Source organism: Oryctolagus cuniculus, chromosome X (genome assembly GCF_964237555.1).
Source record: "Oryctolagus cuniculus chromosome X, mOryCun1.1, whole genome shotgun sequence".
NCBI classification, from domain to species: Eukaryota; Metazoa; Chordata; class Mammalia; order Lagomorpha; family Leporidae; genus Oryctolagus; species Oryctolagus cuniculus.
The window spans coordinates 39584265-39607633 of record NC_091453.1 but is presented as its reverse complement, the minus strand read 5'-3'; the positions used below and the strand labels follow the sequence as shown (position 1 = coordinate 39607633).

Below are 23369 nucleotides of genomic sequence, written 5' to 3'. Positions count from 1 at the left end.
AATTGCTAGCTGTCCTGAGGCTCAAATGAGGTAACATTTGTGGCACTTGACTCATAACAGGCATTTAATAAATTCTAGTTTCTATTCTGATACCTTGAAATTATTCTTGTACAGTCCTATCTTTCTGACTTCTTGATCCATTGACCTCTATCATTAAACTTCCCTTTTGTTATTATCCTGGTTACCAGTCCCTCTGTACACTCTTGTCCTCTTGCTACATATCCCTTTTGAAGTATTGCTTATTTATTTCCTGGTCTGTAGTCAGCTACTTCACTGGTATACCAACTTGCACCCTAAACTCTTTTCTGCCCTGGCTTTCCAGAAGCTCTGAATATCCCCTTCTGGTGGCATTTACAACTTCTAAACTGATTAATATTGCTATAGAAGCATCATAGAACCCACTTTTCTTCCTAATATCCCATCTCAGTTCATGGAAACCATATATACAAATACATAGGAGTAATTTTAAATTCTTTTCTCTTCCTTATGTTTCTCATCCAATTGTCATCAAATCCTACTGAATCAATTTCAAAATATCTCTCAAGCCCAACTCTTCTCCATTCCATAGAAATTCCTCTAGTTTTAGAGACCATCTCTTGCACAATGATTTCCTAAACAATCTTCCTACCTGCAGCCTCAGTTCTTCCTATACAGACCCCCCATATTCCTTCTTCACAGAGTAATGATATCTGTCAATATCTATCCACTACCTATAAAGATACTATAAGGACCAATCATAATAAATAAGGTCCTCTGTGATGTGCTCCCATCTATGCTATAGTTCACTACATTTCCCTCTTTTCCTATATGTCTTTGCCTTCTAGAACTGCTTATAGGTACTTGAAGCAGGACAATTATTTTATTATTCTATGTTTTTCTTCTGTGTGTCCTTTATCTAGAGAACTCCAAATCTCCAGCCTACACAAGTCCATTTTTTCTTATCTTTCAGGTGCCAAACATTATTCTGTCATCCCTCCATTTGCCTCATTAGACATAACATTGCCTTTGTAGCCTTTGTATCCTCAAGATAAATTGAAGGTTTTTATTTTCTGGAACATACAATACTTAAATTATCTTATTTATTTTCCTACCTTTCTCCTTTACTGCAATGTGAAACAAAGTATGGAATCAGGACAAAAGTTACAGAGAAGCAGTTTCAGTTAAAGCTAACCATGAGTTTTATGAAAACAAAAATTCAGGTTATTTCTAGTTATACAGCTATGTTTCCTCTAGATAAAATGGAAAAAGGACAAGACCTACCTGTGGTCTTTAGATACATACTCACTGAATTATTTTTTATTAGGAAGTGTTCTAAAATTTGATTCTGGTTGTGACATTTACCAAAACTCATCCAGCAAGAAACTTAAAATGAATAGATTTTATGGTATATAATTTATTCCTCTAAAAAGCTGTAAAAATAACTTTAATAACAAAAACAAACTGGAAAGTATGCACTGGAATGCATGCATTCCTGAAGGGATTCTTGTGAAGAGAATAACTAGTAAAAGTGAGATTTCAAAAATAAGAATATCAGTTTCTTTAAATACAGCATTCAACAGTTAATGTTAACAGTTAATGTTAAATACTGGAAAGCACAAACTTGTATATATGTCTGTAGAAAGGAACTAGAAGCCAAAGTGGCAAAATCTTCCAAATAAAATTGGAGTAAGGCTGTCATATGTCACACCAATTAAGTAGCCACTTGGGATACATATATCCTGTAATGAAATGACTGATTTCTTTAAAAGATTTACATATATGTTTGAAAGTCAGGTTACAGAGAGAGAGGGAGAGACATAAAGAGACTGGTCTTCCATCTGGTGGTTCACTCCCTAGGTGGCCACAATGGCCTGGACTGAGTCAGGCCCGAAGTGAGAAGTCAGGAGCTTTATCAAGGTCTTCCACATGGGTGGCCGAAATCTCACTTCTTAGACACATACTTCCGGTTATATGTCCACAAAAATTGAAACCAGGATGTTGAAGAGATAGTGTATGCCTGTGTACAGTATGGTATTATACACAATAGTTAAGATCTGGAAGCAATCTGTCTATCAATGGATGAATGGATAAAGAAAATGTGATATGAGTATACATAAGCTGGGTCTTCAAAAAATTCATGGAAATTTCTATTATTTTGTGCCAAAATTAATATATATTTTAATTCCACATTTTCATGAATTATTTGAAGATGATGATGATGATAATGATGATAAAGATGATGACTTTGATGATGAGGAGACTGAAGAAAAACCTCCAGTGAAGAAATCTATATGAGATACCCCAGCCAAAAATGCACAAAATTCAAACCAGAATGGGAAAGGCTCAAAACCATCAATACCAAGATCCTTCAAAAAACAGGAAAAAGAATCCCTAAACATCAGAAGGACCTGGTTATGTAGAAGACATTAAAGCAAAAATGCAAACAAGTAAGAAAAAGGTGGTCTTCTTCCCAAAATAGAAGCCAAATTAATTAATTATGTGAAGAATCACTTCCGGATGACTGACCAGGAGGATTTTCAAGATCTTTGCCAGCGGAGGAAGTCTATTTCAAAAAATAGCTTAAACAGTTTAAACAGTTTGTTAAAATTTCCCATCTTATTTCATTTCTGTAACAGTTGCTATCTTACTGTCCTTTTTATAATGTAGAGTAAGCACTTTCCCTATCGTGTTTCAAAAATATCGTCCAGCACTCTTCTCTGAAGGTAGGAGAGAACATCCACTTTGCTTATGGCCATGTCCAAATACTGCTGGAGTCTAGGGTCACAAAAGGCTTCCATAACATTGACAGCCCATGGCAAGAACCTCAGATGATCACTGATGTCATAAAAAAGAATGTTAATTGTTAAGGAACGAAAAAAAATTGTTAAGGAACAACAGAAGTCACTGTGCGCCTGCTCCCCATGGAGGACCGCTGTCCCTATTGAATTGTAATGTGAGAATCAACTGCAAATTCTCTCCCCAAACTGTACTCTATATGTTCTGTGTGTGGGTGGGTGCAAATTGTTGAAGTCTATGATTAGCATGGAGTTGGTCATCTGTATATGCAGTCATACTAAAAATGAACCATAATGAAGGAGATGGGAGAGGGAGAGGGAGAGGGATGTGGGATAGAAGCTGGGGAGGGGGTATGGGGGGAAAGAACTACTATATTCCTAACGTTGTATCTATGTAAAATGCATTCATTAAATTAAAAAAAAATCTTTCCACACATAAAAAAAGAAAAATATTGTCCAGGTTCCATTGCCAACAATGTGTTGTCCAAAATACCTTTTTAGTTTTTAAAGACAGAACTCCACTCTTTGCTTGATTTTAAGTATGTATAGAATGTTATGACATGACACAGTAGTAGCAGTGATTAGACGTGGAAATGGTAGGGAAACAAATACATACATGTGAAATAAATTCAGTATTTTAATAAAGTTTAAAAAAAAGAAGAACAAGGAAATCCTGGCATTTAGCTCAACATGGATGAACCTGGAGGACATTGTACTAACTGAAAAAAGCCAGCCACAAAAAGACAAATACTTCATGATCTCACTTACATGTGTATTCTATAAAGTTGAAACTGAGGAAGGGAGAAGAATGGTGGTTGGCAAAAGCTGAAAGTCGTGGGATGTGGAAAACTGTTGGCCAAAGGTACAGTTTCAATTATTTGGAAGAGTAAGTCCTAGAAATCTAATACGTAGCACTGACTTTGTTGATTGCACAGTGATGTCTACTTGAAATCTGCTAAAAGAATAGATCTTAGATATTCTAATCACACAAAAATGGTAATTATGTATGGTGATGATATGTTAATTAACCTGATTGTGATAATCATTTTATGATTTATTTGTATATAAACATAATTTTGTATACTGTAAATACAATTCTATGTCGATTATACCTCAATGAAATGAAAAAGTATCAGCTATTTCTTGCATGAGTTATCTGTATTCCCATGTTTATAGCAGCTCAATTCACAATAGCTAAAATATGGAATAAACCAAGATATACATCAACTAATGACTGAATAAAGAAATTGTGGGGGCCAGTGCTGTGGTGCAGCAGCTAAAGCTGCACCCTGTGGCACCAGCATTCCATATGGGCACTAGTTCGAATCCCAGCTGCTCCAATTCCAATCCATGTCCCTGAAAATGCCTTTGGGAAAGCAGCGAAAGATGGCCCATGTACTTGGGCCCCTGTATCCACTTGGGAGGCCCAGGAGAAGCTTTTGGCTCCTGGCTTCAGATCAGCCCAGGTTTGGCTGTTGTGGCCATTTGAGGAGTGAACCCAGTGGATGGAAGATCTCTCTCTCTCTCTCTCTCTCTCTCTCTCTCTTTCTCTCTCCCTCCCTCCCTCCCTCCCTCCCTCCCTCTCTCCATCCTTCCCTCTCTCCCTCCCTCCCTCCCCACCCTTTGTAACTCTGCCTTTCAAACCAATAAATAAATCTTACAGAAAAAGAAATTCTGGTATATACACATGATGGGATACTACTCAGTCATAAAAAGAATGAATGCTGTCTTTTTCAATAAATGAATATAGCTTCTTTCATTTAGCATAATCTTTTGAGGTTCTTCCTGTAACCACTAATTATTTGTCAAACTATGGTTGGCTATTCTACATTTTGTTTATCTATCCACTACTTGGTGGACACTAGGATTGTTTCTTTTTCTTGGTCTACTATGGTTATTACTGCTATGAACATTCACAAAAAAATATTTATGCACATATATTGTTAATTTATCTTTGATTCATATCAAATGTGAGGAACTGCTGAGACACATGGTAATGAATTCATCTTTATTTTTCTGATTTTCCTAATTTTTACTTATTTAATATAGAGGTAAAGAGATAAAAAGAGAGTACCAACCACTGGTTTATTCCTCAAATGCCCATAACATATGGGGAGCCAAAGCCAGGAGCTAGAAACTCAACCCACGTCTTCCATGTGAGTAGCAGGAACCCACTTGCACCATCACTACTGCCTCCCAGAGTCTTTGTTACTAGAAAGCTGGTATTACACATTGGAGCTGGGTATTGAACCCAGGTACTCCACTGTGGGATGTGGTCTTCTTAACCACCATTTTTCCCCGCTAGGTTAAATTTCTTCCTCTATTTCATCTTTTTGAGAAATTGTGACTCTTTTCCAAAGTGACTGGACAATTTTGCATATCCACCAACAATGATTGAAGGTGCTTATTTCTCCACATTCATACACACACACACACACACACACACAAAAAAAAAAAAAAAAGCTGAGAGAATTTATCATCACCAGACCTGTCTTGCAAGAGAGTTCTTCAAACTGAAAGAAACACTAACAAGTAAGGTGAAAATATCAGGAAATATAAGATTTACTGGTAACAGGAACCAAACAACCAATTTCAGAATGCTTTAATATTTGTAAATATGGTATATAAATGACTTATATCTTGAGTGTGAAGGTTTTAAAAATTATAATTACTACATTAAATTGCTAAGAGAAGGCAATATAGCTATATAAAAGAGGTAAAATAAAGGATGGGGCACAACTGTAGAATTCCTTATTGGTATTTCTGATTTCTTTGCTTTTTGTCCCTTTCCCTATATTTATATTCAATGTTGTTATTATCATCCCAAAATAGCTTGTTACAACTAAAAGAACTTTTTTGTAAGCTTCATGGATACCACATGGCAAAAATCTATAATAGGCTTACCAAAGCTGATAAACATGGAGTGAAAGTATTCTACTACAGAAAAATCACTTAATCACAAATGAAGAGTGTACAAGGTAGAGAAAGAAAAAAATGAACTACAATAAAAACACAAAACTAGTATTAAAATAACAATTGTAAAACCTCTCCTACCAATTATTTTAAGGGAAAATGGACTAAATACAGTAGGAGAAAAATAACAATTATAGATATAAATACATGCAATATTGGAGTATATAAGTACATAGAGCAAATATGAATAGACACACATGGAGAGATAATCTCTCATATAGTAATAGTAGGAGATTTTTATCACACTTTCAGAAATGGACAAATCATTCAGACAGAAAATCCACAAATAAACAGCACAGCTAAATTGCAACTGAGATCAACTGGACCTGATATTCATTTATAGAACACGCTATGCAACAGTTACAGGTAACACAATCATCTCAACAGAATATGGAACATTCTCCAGCATAGATCATATTATCATATAAAAAGCTTTAAAATGTAAAAGAATAAAAATTATATTGAATATCTTTTATGACCATAATGCAATAAAACTAGAAATTAATAACAAGAAGACCAGTGGAAATTTCATAAATATATTGAAATAAAACAACATATTGCTAAAAAACTAATGGCTCAAAGGAAAAATAAGGAAGAAAATTTAAAAATGCCTTACAACAAATGAAAATATTAACACAACATACTGAAACCTATAGGACATAGCAAATGCAGTAGTAAGAGAGAAGTTAATAGCAATTAATGCTTACATCAAAGTGTAGAAAGGTCTCATCAATTTGTCACTGGACTTCAAGGACCTAGAAAAAGAAGAACAAATCAAATCCAAATTGGCAGAAGCAATGAAACAGTAACCCTCAGAGCACAAATATATGAGAAAGAAATTTTAAGAAATATAACAAAACTCAATGAAATGAGGAATTGGTTATTTGGAAGACAAACAAAATTGAAAAACCATTAGCTAGACTAAGAAAAAAAGGGAGATGATGCAAATAAATAAAATCGGAGATGAAAATGAAGACATTACAACTGACATCACAGAAATATAAAGCATTGTTAGAGATTAATGTTAACAATTATATACAAACAAATTCAATAACCCAGAAGTTCTAAAGAGACAAATTTTTGGACATATATACCTTACCAAGAGTGAATCATGAATAAACAGAATATCCCACATAGCTGAATAACAAGGAGCAAAGCTGAAACACTGATAAAGTTTCCTGTTAAAGGAAAGAATGGGCCATCAAACAAGGCAGTACCTTTCTCTGAAGGGAGGAGAGAACTTCCACTTTGAATATGGCCTTGTCTAAACAAGATCGGAGTTGCTGAACTCAAGAGGCTTCCATAGCCTTGGCAGCTCACGACAAGAGCCTCGGGTGATTACTGACGGAATAAATAAGAGTGTCAATTGTTAAATCAACAATGGGAGTCACTGTGCACCTGCTCCCCATGTAGGACCTCTGTCCTTAATGTGTTGTACTATGCGAATTAATGGTAAAACTACTACCCAAAATGTACTTTATACTTCGTGTGTCTTTGTGGGTGTAGTCTGTTGAAATCTACTTAGTAAATACTAAGTTGATCTTCTGTATATAAAGATAATTGAAAATGAATCGTGATGAAGCATGGGCTGGAAGAGGAAGTGGGAGATGGAATGGTTGCGGGTGGGAGGGAGGTTATGGGGGGAAAGCCTCTATACTTCAAAAGTTGCAATTTGAAAATTTATATTTATTAAATAAATTTAAAAATAAAATAAAATATGATAATTTACATACCAAAGAAAAGAAAAACCTAGGTCTGGCTCTGTGTCATAGCGGGTAAAGCCACCACTGCAGTGCTGGCATCCCATATGGGTGCCAATTTGAGTCTCGGCTATTCCACTTCCAGTGCAGCTCTCTGCTATGTCCTGGGAAAGCAGTAGAAAATGGCCCAAGTCCTTGGGCCCCTGCACCCAGCTGGGGCACCTAGAACCTGGAAGAAGCTCCTGGCTCCCAGCTTCAGATTGACTCAGCTCCATTCATTTCAGCCATCTGGGGAGGGATCCAACAGATGGAAGACCTCTCTCTCTCCCTCTCTCTCCCTTCTCTTTCTCTCCCTCCCTCCCTCCCTCTGCCTCTCTGTAATGCTGCCTTTCAAATAAATGAATAAATAAATCTTTTATAAAACGAAAACCCTAGGACAGGAGAGTTTCACCTCTAAATTAAACCAATTAACAACTCTTGTTAAATTATTTTTGAAATAGAAGAGGAAGGAATTTTTCCACAATTATTCTATGAGGCCAGCATAACCTTGATACTCAAACCAAACCAGGATACACACACAAAAAGAAAGACATTGGCAAATATTCTAGATGGACACAGATTTAAAAATGCTCAATAAAATATTACCACATTGAATCCAGCCTACAGAATAGGAGAAAATACTTGCTAGTCATAAATCAGCCAAGTGATTAATATCAAAAATAACTAGGGAACTCAAATCATTAAATAGCAAAATCTTGAATAATCAAATTTTAAAGTTGGACAGTAAATATAAACAGATATCTATCAAAGAAAGACATAAACATGGCCAACATGTATAAGAAGAAATATTCAGCATCACTAATAATCAGGAAAATGCAAATCAAAAGCACAATGAGATATCACCTCACTCCAGGAAGATTGTCTATTATCAAAAAATCCATAGATAACTAGTGTTGTTGAAGATGTGGAGAAGAGAAATTTCACACACTACTGGAGGGAATGTCAATTAGTACTGCCATGGTGGAAGACATTATGGAAGTTCTTCAAGAAGCAAAAGTGTAAATGCCATATGACCCAACAATCCCACTACTGGGTATATGTCTAAGGGAGATGAAATCAGTCTCTCAAAGAGACATTAGATTTCCCATGTTTATTGCAGCACTATTTACAATAGCTAAGAAATAGAAACAATCTAAGTACTCATTTACTGATGAATGTATAAAGAAAATGTATATATACACAATGGAATACTACTCAGCCATAAAAGAATGAAACCCTGTGAGTTCTAACACTGTGCATAGAACTAGAAGTTGCTATGTTAAATGAAAAAAACAAACCACAGAAAGATATGATGATCAAACTCATATATGGAGTCTGAAAAAAAAGTTGCCCATTAGAAGTTACAAGTATAATGGTGCCTCCGGCTTTGTTTTTGTTGTACAAGATTGCTTTAGCTATTTGAGTTCTCCTGTGTCTCCATATGAATTTCAGCATCATTTTTTCCAGATCTGAGAAGAATGTCTTTAGTATTTTGATTGTTATCGCATTAAATGTATAAATTGCTATTGGGAGAATGGACATTTTGAAGATATTGATTCTTCCAATCCATGAGCATGGAAGATTTTTCCATTTTTTGGTATCCTCTTCTATTTCTTTCTTTAAGGTTTTGTACTTCTCATCATAGAGATCTTTAACGTCCTTGCTTAAGTTGATTCCAAGGTATTTGATTCTTTTGTAGCTATTGTGAATGGGATTGATCTTAGAAGTTCTTCCTCAGCCATGGCATTGCCTGTGTATACAAAGGCTGTTGATTTTTGTGCATTGATTTTATATCCTACTACTTTGCCAAAATCTTCTATGAGTTTCAATAATCTCTTAGTAGAGTTCTTTGGGTCCCCTAAATAAAGAATCATATCATATGCAAAGAGGGATAGTTTGAGTTCTTCCTTCCCAATTTTTATCCCTTTAATTTCTTTTTCTTGCCTAATAGCTCCGTCTAAAACTTCCAGAATTATATTGAATAGCAGTGGTGAGAGTGGGCATCCCTGTCTGGTACCAGATCTCAGTGGAAATGCTTCCAACTTTTCCTCATTCAATAAGATGTTGGCCATGGGTTTTTCATAAATTGCTTTGATTGTATTGAGGAATGTTCCTTCCATACCCAGTTTGCTTAGAGTTTTCATCATGAAAGGGTGTTGAATTTTATCGAATGCTTTCTCTGCATCTCTTGAGATAATCATATGGTTTTTCTTCTGCAGTCTGTTAATGTGGTGTATCACATTGATTGTTTTGCGCACACTGAACCATCCCTGCATACCAGGGATAAATCCCACTTGGTCTGGGTGGATGATCTTTCTGATGTGTTGTTGCACTCTATTGGCCAGAATTTTATTGAGGATTTTTGCATCTATGTTCATCAGGGATATTGGTCTGTAATTCTCTTTCAATGCTGCATCTTTTTCCAGCTTAGGAATTAAGGTGATGCTGGCTTCATAGAAAGAATTTGGGAGGACTCCCTCTTTTTCGATTGTTCTGGATAGTTTGAGAAGAATTGGAGTTAGTTCTTCTTTAAATGTCTGGTGGAATTCAGCAGTGAATCCATCTGGTCCTGGGCTTTTCTTTATTGGGAGGGCCTTTATTACTGTTTCAATTTCTGTCTCAGTTATGGGTCTGTTTAGGTTTTCGATGTCTTCCTGGTTCAATTTAGGTAGGTTGCATGTGTCCAGGAATCTATCCATTTCTGATAGGTTTCCCTGTTTGCTGGCATACAGGTCCTTGTAGTAATTTCTGATGATTCTTTTTATTTCTGTGGTGTCTGTTGTTACGTTTCCTTTTTCATCTCTGATTTTATTGATTTGGGTCTTTTCCTTTTTTAGTTAGTTGGTCCAATGGTGTGTCAATTTTGTTTATTTTTCAAAAAACCAGCTCCTCATTTGGCTGATTTCTTGTAAAGTTTTTTTGGATTCAATCCTGTGGATTTGTTCTCTGATTTTAATTATTTCTCTTCTCCTACTAGATTTGGGTCTGGTTTGCTGCAGATTTTCTAGATCCTTGAGATGCATTAAAAGCTCATCTATTTGGTGCCTTTCCAATTTCTTGATGTAGGCACCTGTTGATATAAACTTTCCTCTTAACACTGCTTTGGCTGTATCCCATAAGTTTTGGTATGTTGTGCTGTTATCCTCATTTACTTCCAGAAAGTTTTTGATTTCTCTTTTGATTTCTTCTATGACCCATTGTTCATTCAGGAGCATGTTGTTCAATCTCCATGTGTTTGCATATGCTCTAGGGATTCCTGAGTTGCTAATTTCCAACTTCATTCCTTTATGGTCTGAGAAGCTACATCGTATGATTCTAATTCTTTTGAATTTGATAAGACTTGCTTTATGGCCTAGTATGACATCTGGCATTCTACGAGTCAGCTGTGTATCCCACTTCCCATGATGGATCGTTCTCTCCCTTTTTGATTCTATCAGTTAGTATTAGCCGACACTAGTATTGTTTGTGTGATCCCTTTGACTCTTAGACCTATCAGTGTGATCAATTGTGAACTGAAACTGATCACTTGGACTAGTGAGATGGCATTGGTACCCGCCACCTTGATGGGATTGTATTGGAATCCCCTGGCTCGTTTCTAACTCAATCATTTGGGGCAAGCCCGACTGAGCATGTCTAACTAGGGAATTTTTATCAGAGAGAGAAATCTGCAGTACCCACAGACTTTGAGTCTGGCCTGGAGAACTGGTGAGGGGCATTTCACACCCTTAGACTTGTGAATTGCTTCCCTCCCCTCACTTTATCAAGGCACCTGGACTCAACATGCCAAGGTAGAACACTGACCAATCTCAACCAGGCAGGCAACTGGCTATGGGGACTCCACAATTCTTTGTATGGATGGTGAGTGGATCCCCTGCTCCCTGTGTCTGTGGAAGCCCTGTGCCCTGTGACTGTGAGAATTCTGTGACTGGGCAATGAAGCTTGGAGTGTGGCTGATTCTCTGTGCAACCACTGTGTCTGGCTTCAGGGCCTCAGAGTTCCCTTAGTGAAGGGGTGGGTCATCATAAAGGGTTGCACACTCATGCTCAGGAGCACAAAGATGCTCATGCTCCTGTGTGGGTGGGGTGCATAGTCACTATAGATTCACCCTGGACAATTGGTTTACATTGTCAGAAACAGCCACAAGCTGCGCTCATGCCAGCCGATATGAGCAAACTCTATCCACTACTGATGATAGAGATCTACCATGCCAAACCAGGTGTTACTTCTAGACTCTTCCTTCACTTTAGAGAATTTCCTGGAGTTTCATGGCCATACCCAACATATACTTCTGGATATTCGCTGAAGGAGTAAACACTCCAATAAGTCATAGAGGCATATTTCAAAGATAAAAGCCCTCAGAGGAGAAAATCAACAAGTGTTTCTACAAATGCCTAAAGATCAATGTAGAAATACAAGAAACATGAAATGAAAGACAATAGGACTCACCAAAAGGAACACAACAACACTTCAAAATTAGAATGTGACGATGAAGACACTGATGAACTGCCAGAAAAGGAATTTAAAAGAAGGATCTTAATATTACCCAAAAACACAGAGAAGCAAATACATAAGTTAATGAAGTCCATACGTGATATGGATGATAAATACTTCTGGACAACAGAAATATTTGAATCAAACTGAAATATTTGAAATGAAGAATTCAACATGTCAAATGAAAAATACAGTAGAAAGCTTTAACAACAGATTCAGTGAAGCATAAGAAAGAATATCCAAGCTGGAAGGCAAATCTGTGGAAATATCTAGGTCAGACTTAAAGAAAAAAAAAAAGGAAAAAGGAAAAAAAATAGAAAACCTGGATATAAGGTTCAAGATTTATGGGACACTATGAAATGACCAAAGATATGTGTCTTAGGAGTTCCTGAGCTATGGAAAGACAGAATGGATTAAAAGACCCACACAGTGAAATAACAGCAGAAAACATCCATAATTTGGAGAAATATGGCGACATCAAAGAACAGGAAGTACACAGAAATCATAAGAGATATGATCAGAAAAGATCATCACTGAGATACATTATAGCCAAACTTTCAAAAGTAAAACATAAAGATCCTAAAATGTGCACAAGAGAAACTCCGGATTATCTTTAAAGGATCCCCAATTTTATTGACAGCTTATTTCTAATCAGAAATCATACAGGTTAGGAGAGAATGGAAAGACATTGTCCAAGTCCTAAAAGAAGAAAACTGTCAACCCAGAATACTGTATCTGTCAAAGTTCTCATTCATAAATAAAGGTGAAAAAATGTCTTTCCAAAACAAATGGAAATAGAAAGCCTGTTACCAGTTGTCCAGCCTTACAAATGATATGTAAGGATGTGATACAGAAACAGGGATAGTCAGCTTCATGAAAGACTGGGAAGGCAGAAAATGGAAATCCAAAATAAACAAAATGAATATTTATGGAAAAACAGTAGGAGCAACCTGTTAATTATCAATAAAAACCTTGAATGTAAATGGTATAAATTCTCCAGTTAAAAGATAAAGACTGGCTGAGTGAACTGAAAAAACAAGAATCATATATTAGCTGCCTGCAAGAAACACACCTTACAAACAAAGATACACACAGACTAAAAGTGAAAGATGAAGAAAAGATATTCCATGCTAAGAGAAAGCAAAAATAAATAGGACAAATAATGCTAATATCACCAAAAATTTCACAAAATTGCTAAAATAGACAAAGAAGGGGCTTATGTAATGATTAAAGGATCAATTCAGAAGAAAGATATGATTATTGTCAATGTATATGCTCCCCACGAAAGGGCACCAGGTATTCTAAACAAATGTGAATGGTTCTAAAGGGAGGCATCCATGCCAACACAATAGTAACAGAGGAATTCAATACTCCATCTTCATCAATGGAAGATTAACTAGAAAAAAACAACAAAGAAAAAACAGAGCTAATCTAAACTACATACAAAGTTACCTAATTGATATCTACATGACATTTCATTACACAGATACAGAATACACATTCTTTTCATCAGTGCATGGAACTTTCTCTAGGATGGACTATATGGTAGGCCGTCAAAGAAGTCTCAACAAATTCAGAAAAAATGAAATCATACCATGTTTCTTTTCTGACCACAATGGAATGAAGCCAGAACTTAACAACTTAAGAAATTCTAGAAAATGTGAACACATGGAGACTGAACAACAAACTCCTAAATGAACACTGGGTCACAGAAGAAATCAAAAGGAAAATCAAAAAAAATCCTGGAAAAAAAATGAAGATGACAACACAACATATCAAAACTTAACGGATACAGCAAAAGCAGTGTTAAAGGAAAGATTATAGTAACTATTACATACATCAAGAAATTGGAAACACATCAAATAAATGGTCTAACAATGCATATCAAGGTTCTAGAAAAACAAGAACAAACCAAAACCAAAATTAGTAGGAGGAAAGTAATAATAAAAATGAAAGAAGAAATAAATAAAATCTAAACAAACAAAAACAAAGCAAAAAATCAGTGAAATGAAGGATAGTTTTTCAGAAAAAATAAACAGTACTGATACATCATTCACCTATCTTATCAAAATATAAAAAGGAGCAGATCCAAATTAATAACATCAGAGATGAAAAAGGAGATGTTACAGTTGATACCACATAAATAAAAAGAATCATCAGAGATTACTGCAAACAGCTATATATCAACAAATTGGAAAATCTAGAAGAAATGGATAAATTCCTGTACACATATAATATACAAAAACTGAATCATGAAGACAAAGAAATCCTAAACAGACCAATAACCAATACCCAGATTTAATCAGTAATAAAGACCCCTCCCCCCAAAAATGCCCAGAATAAAATTCACTGCTGAATTCTATCTAACATTTAAAGAAGAATTAGTACAAATTTAAAACAACTGAAAGGGAAGAAATCCTCCCAAACTCCTTCTATGAAACCAGTGTTACCTTCATTCAAAAATCAGCAAAAGATATAATAATAAAAAAAAACTATTGACCAACATCACAGATGAACATAGATGCAAAAATCTCCAAAAAAAATACTAACCAATCAAATCCAACAACACATCAGAAAGCTCATTCTCCCAGACCAAGTGAATTTATCCCTTGCATGCAAGGATGGTTTCAAAATACACAAATAAATAAATGTGATGGATCACATTCAGAAAATAAAAAAATAATAACCACATGACTAGCTCAATAGATGCAGAGAAACTATTTGATAAAATACAAAATTTTTTCATGATTAAAAAAAAAACTGAAGCCATGTGGGTATAGAAGGAACATACCTCAACAAAATCAAGGCAATGCATGATGAAACACATGTATTGAATGGGAAAAGCTTGAAGTACTTCCACTCAAAACCAGAACCAGACAAAGATGTCCACTTTTGCCATTACTACTCAATATACTTCTGGAAAATGTAGACACAGGCAATGAAAAAGAAGTAGAAATCAAAGGGATACCATTGGGAAAAGAGAAAATCAAATTTCCCTGTCTGCAGATGATATGCACCTATACATGGGTGACCAAAAGACTCCAGTAAGAGGTTATTCGAACTCATAAGAGATCTTGGCAAAGTTGCAAGTTATAAAATCAGCAAACAAAAAATTAATAGACTTTGTATACAAAACAGTGCATTTGCTGAGAAAAACTTGCAAGATCAGTCCCATTCAAAATAGCTAGAAAAAAGTAAATACCTTGGGATAAATTTAACCAAGGATGTGGAAGATCTGTACAATGAAATTACAAAACATTAAGGAAACAAACATAAGAAGGCACAAAATAATGGAAAACTCTTCTTAGAATTGTACCTATGAAATACATGAAATCTCTTTATGTGAATAAATTTAAGAAATTATTATTTACTTAAGATATTGAAACTGATAGCTGGTGCCGCAGCTCAATAGGCTAATCCTCCGCCTAGTGGCGCTGGCACACTGGGTTCTAGTCCCAGTCGGGGCGCTGGATTCTGTCCCGGTTGTCCCTCTTCCAGGCCAGCTCTCTGCTGTGGCCAGGGAGTGCAGTGGAGGATGGCCCAAGTGCTTGGGCCCTGCACCCACATGGGAGACCAGGATAAGTGCCTGGCTCCTGCCTTCGGATCGGTGCGGTGCACCAGCCGCAGCGTGCCAGCTGCGGCGGCCATTGGAGGGTGAACCAACGGCAAAGGAAGACCTTTCTCTCTGTCTCTCTCTCACTGTCCACTCTGCCTGTAAAAAAAAAAAAAAAAGAAAAGAAAGAAAGAAAGAAAGAAAAAGAAAAGAAACTGATAAAAGATTTGGTATGTCTTAGGCAACTATGTTAACACAATCATGATACTTTTAGATTATTTTCTCTCTGGAATTCAGTTGAAAATTTTATAAAAAAATAAAATGTTGAAAATGCATGTAGCTACTTCAAATTATAGCACATTGCTAATTTGTTTAAATAATTTTTGTAAAATAAATAAAGCATTGTAAATTTGATTCAAGACAACTGAATAACCCTCTAAAAAATCCCATTGATTTCCCCCTTAAAAGTAGCTACTCTCCAGTATGTTGTGGTTTTATTCTCTCGCAGGTTTTTTTTTATAGTTTCAGTACATATGAATTAATAGTAAGTATAGGAACCGGCACCATGGCTCACTTGGTTAATCCTCCACCTGCGACACCGGCATCCCATATGGGCGCCAGTTCTAGTCCAGGTTGTTCCTCTTCCAGTCCAGCTCTCTGCTGTGGACTGAAAAGGCAGTGGAGGATGGCCCAAGTGCCTGGGCCCCTGCACCTGCATGGGAGAATAGGAGGAAGTACCTGGCTCCAGGTTTCGGATCGGCATAGCTCTGGCCATAGCGGCCATTTGGGGGGTGAACCAACAGAAGGAAGACCTTTCTCTCGGTTTCTCACTCTCACTGTCTAACTCTACCTGTCAAATAAATTTTAAAAATGTAACTATAAATGTTCTTAATTATTTTTAAAATATTTTATTTATTTATTTGAGAGGTAAAGTCACAGACAGAGAGAGGGGAAGACAGAAAGGTCTTCCATTGGCTGGTTTACTACCCAAATGGCCGTAGTGGCCAAAGCTGGGTCGATCCACAGCCAGGAGCAAGGACCTTCCTCCGGGTCTCCCACGCAGGTGCAGGGGCCCATCCTCCATTGTCTTCCTAGGCCTTAGCAGAGAGCTGGACTGGAAGAGGAGCAGCCAGTGCTCTTATTGGATACCCTCACCACAGGCACAATGCCTATGTTGGTCCCCATGTTATTAATTTTTGCATGTGGCAACTTATTTTATGCATCCTGACCTTTGCAGTCCACCTCAATATTATGTTTTTCAGAGTTATCTATGTGGCTCCAGTAAATTATTTGCACTGCTCTACATTTTATCAAAATATAAAAATTCATTTGCCTATTGACTGGTATTTGGATTTTCTTTGTTGTTGTGTTTTCTTTCCCTATTACAATAATAGAATGAATATTCTTGACTAAGTCTTCTTGTGTACATGTGTGAGAGTTCCAATTGCTGTTTCTCAAACTTCAATGGGCATATAAATAATGAGGATATTGTACAAATTCAGACTCTGAAACTGTTACTACAACATGGACTATGCAAGTCTTCCCCTTTCCTAGTAGTGCCAAACTATTTCTGAAGCCTTTGTACCAATTTCTAATTGCATTAACAGTTATGAGTCCTTAGTCCTCCACATCTTCACGAGCACTTAGTATGGTCAGACTAATTCTTATGCTCTTCAGACTTATTATCTGGATGTACACTTGGCTCTCCTTGAGCTATAAAAAATGTAGACACCAGAAAGGTTGGATCCAACCCCAACTCCAAAAAGTCAGCTTCCTGTGATCTCCTATCCCCTTTCCTATGCTTTTCCTAGGCAAAATCTAGTGACCCTGAGAGTTTGACTATACCCCAGGAAGTTTAACCAGTGTTGTATACCCATACATAAGGTAAAACATTCAGTGTCCTTGAAGTTGTCCCCCATGCCAAATCGGTCAGGTAGCTGAATCATACATTGGATGTGAGGAGCAGGATCTCAATACATTTGTAAACATTACATGTGTTGATGACATCATTCCCTGCTCTTGTTACATTGTGACTTTTGACAGAAGAATTGGCTAAAACTATAAGCTGAAAGGAAGCTTACTGACTGATAGTTTTCAAGTTGAAGAAGTAGATATTAGAGAACGTTGATTGAACAGAAAATAACTGAATATCATCACAGCCAGGAAGAAAAAACGGAGAATGATAACACTGAATGGATTAACTTAAAGCTATTTGAAGTGCAGTGCTGTTCTCCCTAATCTGTGATAACTAAGAGAGCACCTAAAAGGAAATCTTTAGAAGTGAAAGCCCTTGTCTTGACTCAATTTTTTTTTTGTAATGGAGAATAGGACTGGGAATGGGAGAGGGAGAAGGAGGTGGAGGCGGGGGGGCAGGTATTATGGGAAGAATGACCATGTTCCTAAAGTTGTACTTGGGAAATTTGTACTCATTACTAAGATTCAAAGAGAAGTATGAAAAGAGCAGTGGGTCTTCTCAGCTGTTGGAATTTCTGGTTATCTTTGCTCACTTTTGATGGAATGCTTTAAGTCATTGAGATCTTTAATTTTTTTCTAGCTGAGCTAGTTGCCTGATTTTTTATGATTGATAAGTCTTTGGCTGCCCTATACCCAGTCATACTATGGGTAGTAGGATGAGAAGACAGAAGAATTCCAGTCAAAAATATTTATTGAGCACCTTTTAGATACCATTACTATACTATGTAACAGAAATAAAGAGATGAGAATTGTTTCTCCCCTCAAAGAGTTCATAGACAAAAGGTAAAATTTACATATAGATGAGCTAAGCCACTTGGCTAAACTGAATGCTAAATGATTCCTTTTAAAATTACATAATTTCTGAATGAATGGATTATGTAATTCCATATTTCTTAAATTCCAGGATACTTTTTTAAAAGTTGTGATTAACTCTGAAATATAAATTAATTTTTAATAAATATAACCAAAATGAGACATGTCTTTCTCTTAAAAAGTGATCATCAGAAACCTCCAATGTGGCAAAGTGGGTAAGCTGCCACCTGTGATGACGGCATCCCATATGGGTGCCAGTTCGTGTCCCAGCTGCTCCATTTTTGACCCAGCTCCCTGTAATGGTTTGGCGAAAGCAATGGAAGATGCTCCAAGAGTTTGGGCCCCTGCCACCCATGTGACAGACCTGAATGAAGCTCCTGGCTCTTTGCTTCAGCCTGGCCCAAGGCTACCCATTGAGACCATCTCAGGAGTGAGCCAGCAAATGGAATCTCTCTCTCTCTCTCTCTCTCTCTCTCTCTCCCTTCCCTTTCTGTATCTTCAACTTTCAAAATAAATAATTTTTTAAAATTTTTTATTTTATTTTTTGACAGGTAGAGTTATAGACAGTGAGAGAGAGAGAGAGAGACAGAGAGAAAGGTTTTCCTTCCGCTGGTTCACTCCCCAAATGGCCGCCACGGCCTACGTGCTGTGCCATAACAATTTTTAAAGAAGAAAAGTGATTATCAATCTATGCTACAATTTACAAATAGGAATGCCTAAGTATTAAGGCAATACAATCAATTTTACTGACTTTCCCATGGGTGGAAGTAATTTGGAATGATATGAACTACAATCTTAAGATCAGGTCATACATATTTATTAAACAGAAAGGAAAACAGAATCCAGGTCAGATGGTAGGCACAGGAAAGTCACAGTTGTCCTGGTTTTCCTCTTTGATCCTTAATACAGAAAAAAAATATGAGAAGAGAGTTTTGCATATACATGCATGCACTCATTAGAGAAAACAGAAAATTATATAAAAAATTGTTTACAGCCCTTGTCTCTGTTGAAGAAGTGTTTTTTTCTTGTTACTATTTGTTGAACTCTTAGTGTAGGGTTAATCTTATGAGTATAAAGTAAACTGAAAATAGATCATCATAAAAATTAAGAGGGAACAGTGGAAAGAACAGGTCTTCAAAGAAGGAGGTACCTTTCTCTAAAGGGAGAAGAGAACCTCCACTTTGACTATGACCTTGTCTAAACAAGATAAGAGTCAGAGAACTCAAGGGGCTTCCATAGCCTTGGAAACTCATGACTGGTGTATAGGGAGATTACTGATGCCATAAACAGGAGTGTAAATTTGTAAAGTCAACAACAGGAGTCACTGTGCACTTACTCCTCATGTAGGATCTCTGTCCTTAATGTGCTGTACATTGAGACTTAATGCTATAATGAGTACTCAAATAGTATATTTCGCTTTGTGTTTCTATGGGGGTGCAAACTGTTGAAATCTTTACTTAATGTATACTAAACTGATCTTCTGTAAAAAAAAAAAAAGAAGAAGAAGAAGAAATTATCAATTCCCCCCCCAAAAAAAAATTAAGAGGGAATAAGAGAGGAAGGGGGAGGAAGGGTAGGGTCACGAGTGGGATGGTGGGATGGTGGGTAGGGTAGGAAATATCACTATGTCCCTAAATCTGTATATATGAATTACTGGAAATTTGTTTACCTTAAATTAAAAAAGTTGTTAGAGAAATTTTTCTATAGAAATTCTCAAGTAATCCAAAAATCTCTGGTGGGCAAGAACACAAATCAAAATATTTTCTGAATATATAAAAGGTCAATGGATTATAGATTTTATATTACTTCCCACTTATATAGGTATTTAATAACTGAACATATTTAGAAACATAATAGCATTCTCTGTAACAGGTTGACATTTTCTCTATTCTTGCCATGGACAACAGAGCTTTGTTTAAGCAAGGGAAGCTTTCATACATTACTGTCCACTTATCTATCTAGGTAAATCTGGCAAATTACCTTGGAGCAGATATTGCTTGTCCAAAGAAGGCTGGAACCTCTTGGTTGAGTATAAGGACTACTAAAGGATTACTTTATTCAAAGGTTATTGGCCAACCACATGAAAATAGTCATATGGAAAAAGAAAAAGATTAGACTCCTACCTCATACCACACACACACACAAGACTTAAGTATGAAAAGCAAAACTCTAATAAAACATTTAGAAGAAAACACAGGAGATTTCATTATACAAGACAAATCAGAGCAAGGAAAGATACCTTAAACAAGATTTAATGCTACACATCATAAGGGAAAAACTGATTTAATTGACTGAATCAAAAGTTAAAACCTTTAGGGCCAGCACCATGGATCACTTGGTTAATCCTCTGCCTGTGGCGCCGGCATCCCATATGGGTGCCGGTTCTAGTCCAGGTTGCTCCTCTTCCAGCCCAGCTCTCTGCTGTGGACCGAAAAGGCAGTGGAGGATGGCCCAGGTGCTTGAGCCCTGCATCCGCATGGGAGACCAGGAGGAAGTACCTGGCTCCTGGCTTCGGAATGGCACAGCACGCCAGCCATAGCGGCCATTTGTGGGGTGAACCAACGGAAGGAAGACCTTTCTCTCTCTCTCTCTCTCTCTCTCTCTCACTGTATAACTCTATCTGTCAAATAAAAAAAAGTTAAAACCTTTAAACACTACCCTTTATATTAATAAAAAGAAAAAACTTTAAATATTAACATCAATAACCTAAACAGAATTTTAAAAAGAATCCATTATAAAAAGGATGAGGATATTCCAAAGACAGGAGACAATCGAAAAATGATACAATATAAAAGCTGGAGCAATCTGAGCAACAAAAATGAAATAATAGTATGAGATACTACTTCAAAGAATAAAATAAATATCCATAAGTCCACACTGATATATATATATATATATATAAATTATTGAATAAATAAATATATGGGGATGATGGGAAAACTATTCTTCATAAATTCCAATCAATAAATACAGAAAGAATGAGGAAACAGAAACACACCATTACAGCACGACAATAATAACTGCTGTAGGCAATATGCACAATTGAATACTTAAATGAGTGAATGCAACTTGAGAAATAGAATACTTATGTACCTCCCATAAAACATTCAGTAATTAGTGTACTGATTTTAACATATTGGTCCTCATTTGGTATTTTCTTCTACTGGAGGTAAAGCTAATGTCTCTTTCCTTAAGTGTAGACTGGACTTAATAACTTGATTGGAAAGTGGAAAATTGTGAGTTTACAGTGAAGAAAACTGGCAGACTACTTTAACCAAATGACCAGTTAACAATTCTAGTAACAAGTCATGTTCATGTACATGACAAGGAGGGCATATAATGGTATTCTTAATGGTATTCTCTAATCAAATCCATAGCCTCAGTTTAATTATGAGAAAACATCAGATGATCTGACACTGAATGACATTTTACAAAATAACAGGCCGCTACCATTCAAAAGTTTCAAGATCATGAAAAATTGTCAGAGCAGAGGAAGCTATGGAGACATGAAAACTAAATTAAATGAATGTCCTGGATTGGATTCTAGAAGAGAAAAAAGGGAATTAGCAGGAACATTGGGATAAACAAAAAAATTCAATTTAATTAACAGCATCATATCACCTCAATGTCAATTGTTTAGTTTTGACAAATGTATCATAGTTAAGGAAGATACATGTTTGAATACTAGTTATAGCATTAATTCACATTGTACAACACATTAAGGACAGAGATCCCACATGAGGAGTAAGTGCACAGTGACTCCTGTTGTTGACTTAACAATTTGACACTCTTGTTTATGGCGTCAGTAATCACCTGAGGTTCTTGCCATGAGTTGCCAAGGCTATGGAAACCTTTTGAGTTCGCCGACTCTGATATTTTTTAGACAAGGTCATAGTCAAAGTGGAAGTTCTCTCCTCCCTTCAGAGAAAGGTACCTCCTTCTTTGATGGCCCGTTCTTTCCACTGGGATCTCACTCACGGAGATCTTTCATTTAGTTTTTTTTTTTTTCCAGAGAGTCTCTTGGCTTTCCAAGCCTAAAATACTCTCATGGGCTCTTCAGCTAGATCCGAATGCCTTAAGGGCTGATTCTGAGGCCAGAGTGCTGTTTAGGACATCTTCTATTCTATGAGTCTGCTAACTGTTGAAATATTTACTTAATATATATTAAATTGATCTTCTGTATATAAAAATAATTGAAAATGAATCTTGATGTGAATAGAATGGGAGAGGGAGTGGAAGACAGGAGTGTTTCGGGTGGGAGGGAAGTTATGGGGGGGGGAAGCCATTGTAATCCATAAGCTGTACTTTGGAAATTTATGTTTATTAAATAAAAGTTAAAAAAAGGAAAATACATGAAGGATATAGTAAAACTTTATGTATTCTCTTCATAAATTTTCTCAAAAGACAACCCATAGACAGAGAAATTGTATGTGACACAAATAATAAACAAATATTTAGTACATAAAATATGGAAAGAACTCCAAAACAATATAAAAAGCACAAATACAAGGAAAACAGACAAATGAATGAACAGACCTTCCACAGGAAAGGAAATCTGAATGGGCAGTCAACATTTGAAAGATGTACAAATTTTTATGAAGGAAATGTAAATGCATATAATTCATACTCCCTGGGTGGAATTTTTTTCATTTTTACTCATTTCTATTTTTGAGATAGCATATTTTTAATTGGTGTTATAATCAAAGATTTAATGGTCCACTAAGAGTTTATCATGTAAAAAGTAAAAAGACCATGGTTAAGCATGAATATAGGCAAAGGTTATAAACAATAATCAAATGAAAGGATATCAATTTCACTCATATACAATACATTTTAAAATAATCATAGATCATTAAAACCATAGTAGTATATCATTTTTACAATTTGTTTGACAAAGATATAAAACAAAGTTTGACAAAGCTATATTTGCAGGCAATACTAACACACACAGGCATTTTCTTTTTTTTTTTTTTTTGTTTTTTGCTTTTTTATTTTAGTTCCCATATAAGGGAGAACATGTGATATTTGTCTTTCTGTGTCCAGTTTACTTCA

At 36.1% G+C, this 23369-nt stretch overlaps 1 protein-coding gene across 4 annotated transcripts in view; it reads right to left on the bottom strand.

Moving 5' to 3' along the window:
- The window catches only part of KLF8 (KLF transcription factor 8), a 275328-nt gene that overhangs the window by 232721 nt on the left and 19238 nt on the right, over positions 1-23369 (bottom strand). For 3 of the 4 annotated variants that reach the window (XM_017349867.3, XM_051827724.2, XM_051827727.2), the window contains one exon: positions 6455-6502. The gene's annotated coding sequence lies outside the window, so the exon portion shown is untranslated. Of the gene's footprint in view, positions 1-6454; positions 6503-6964; positions 7050-23369 lie in introns of those variants that run through there. The other variant, XM_008272679.4, reaches the window with a different exon arrangement.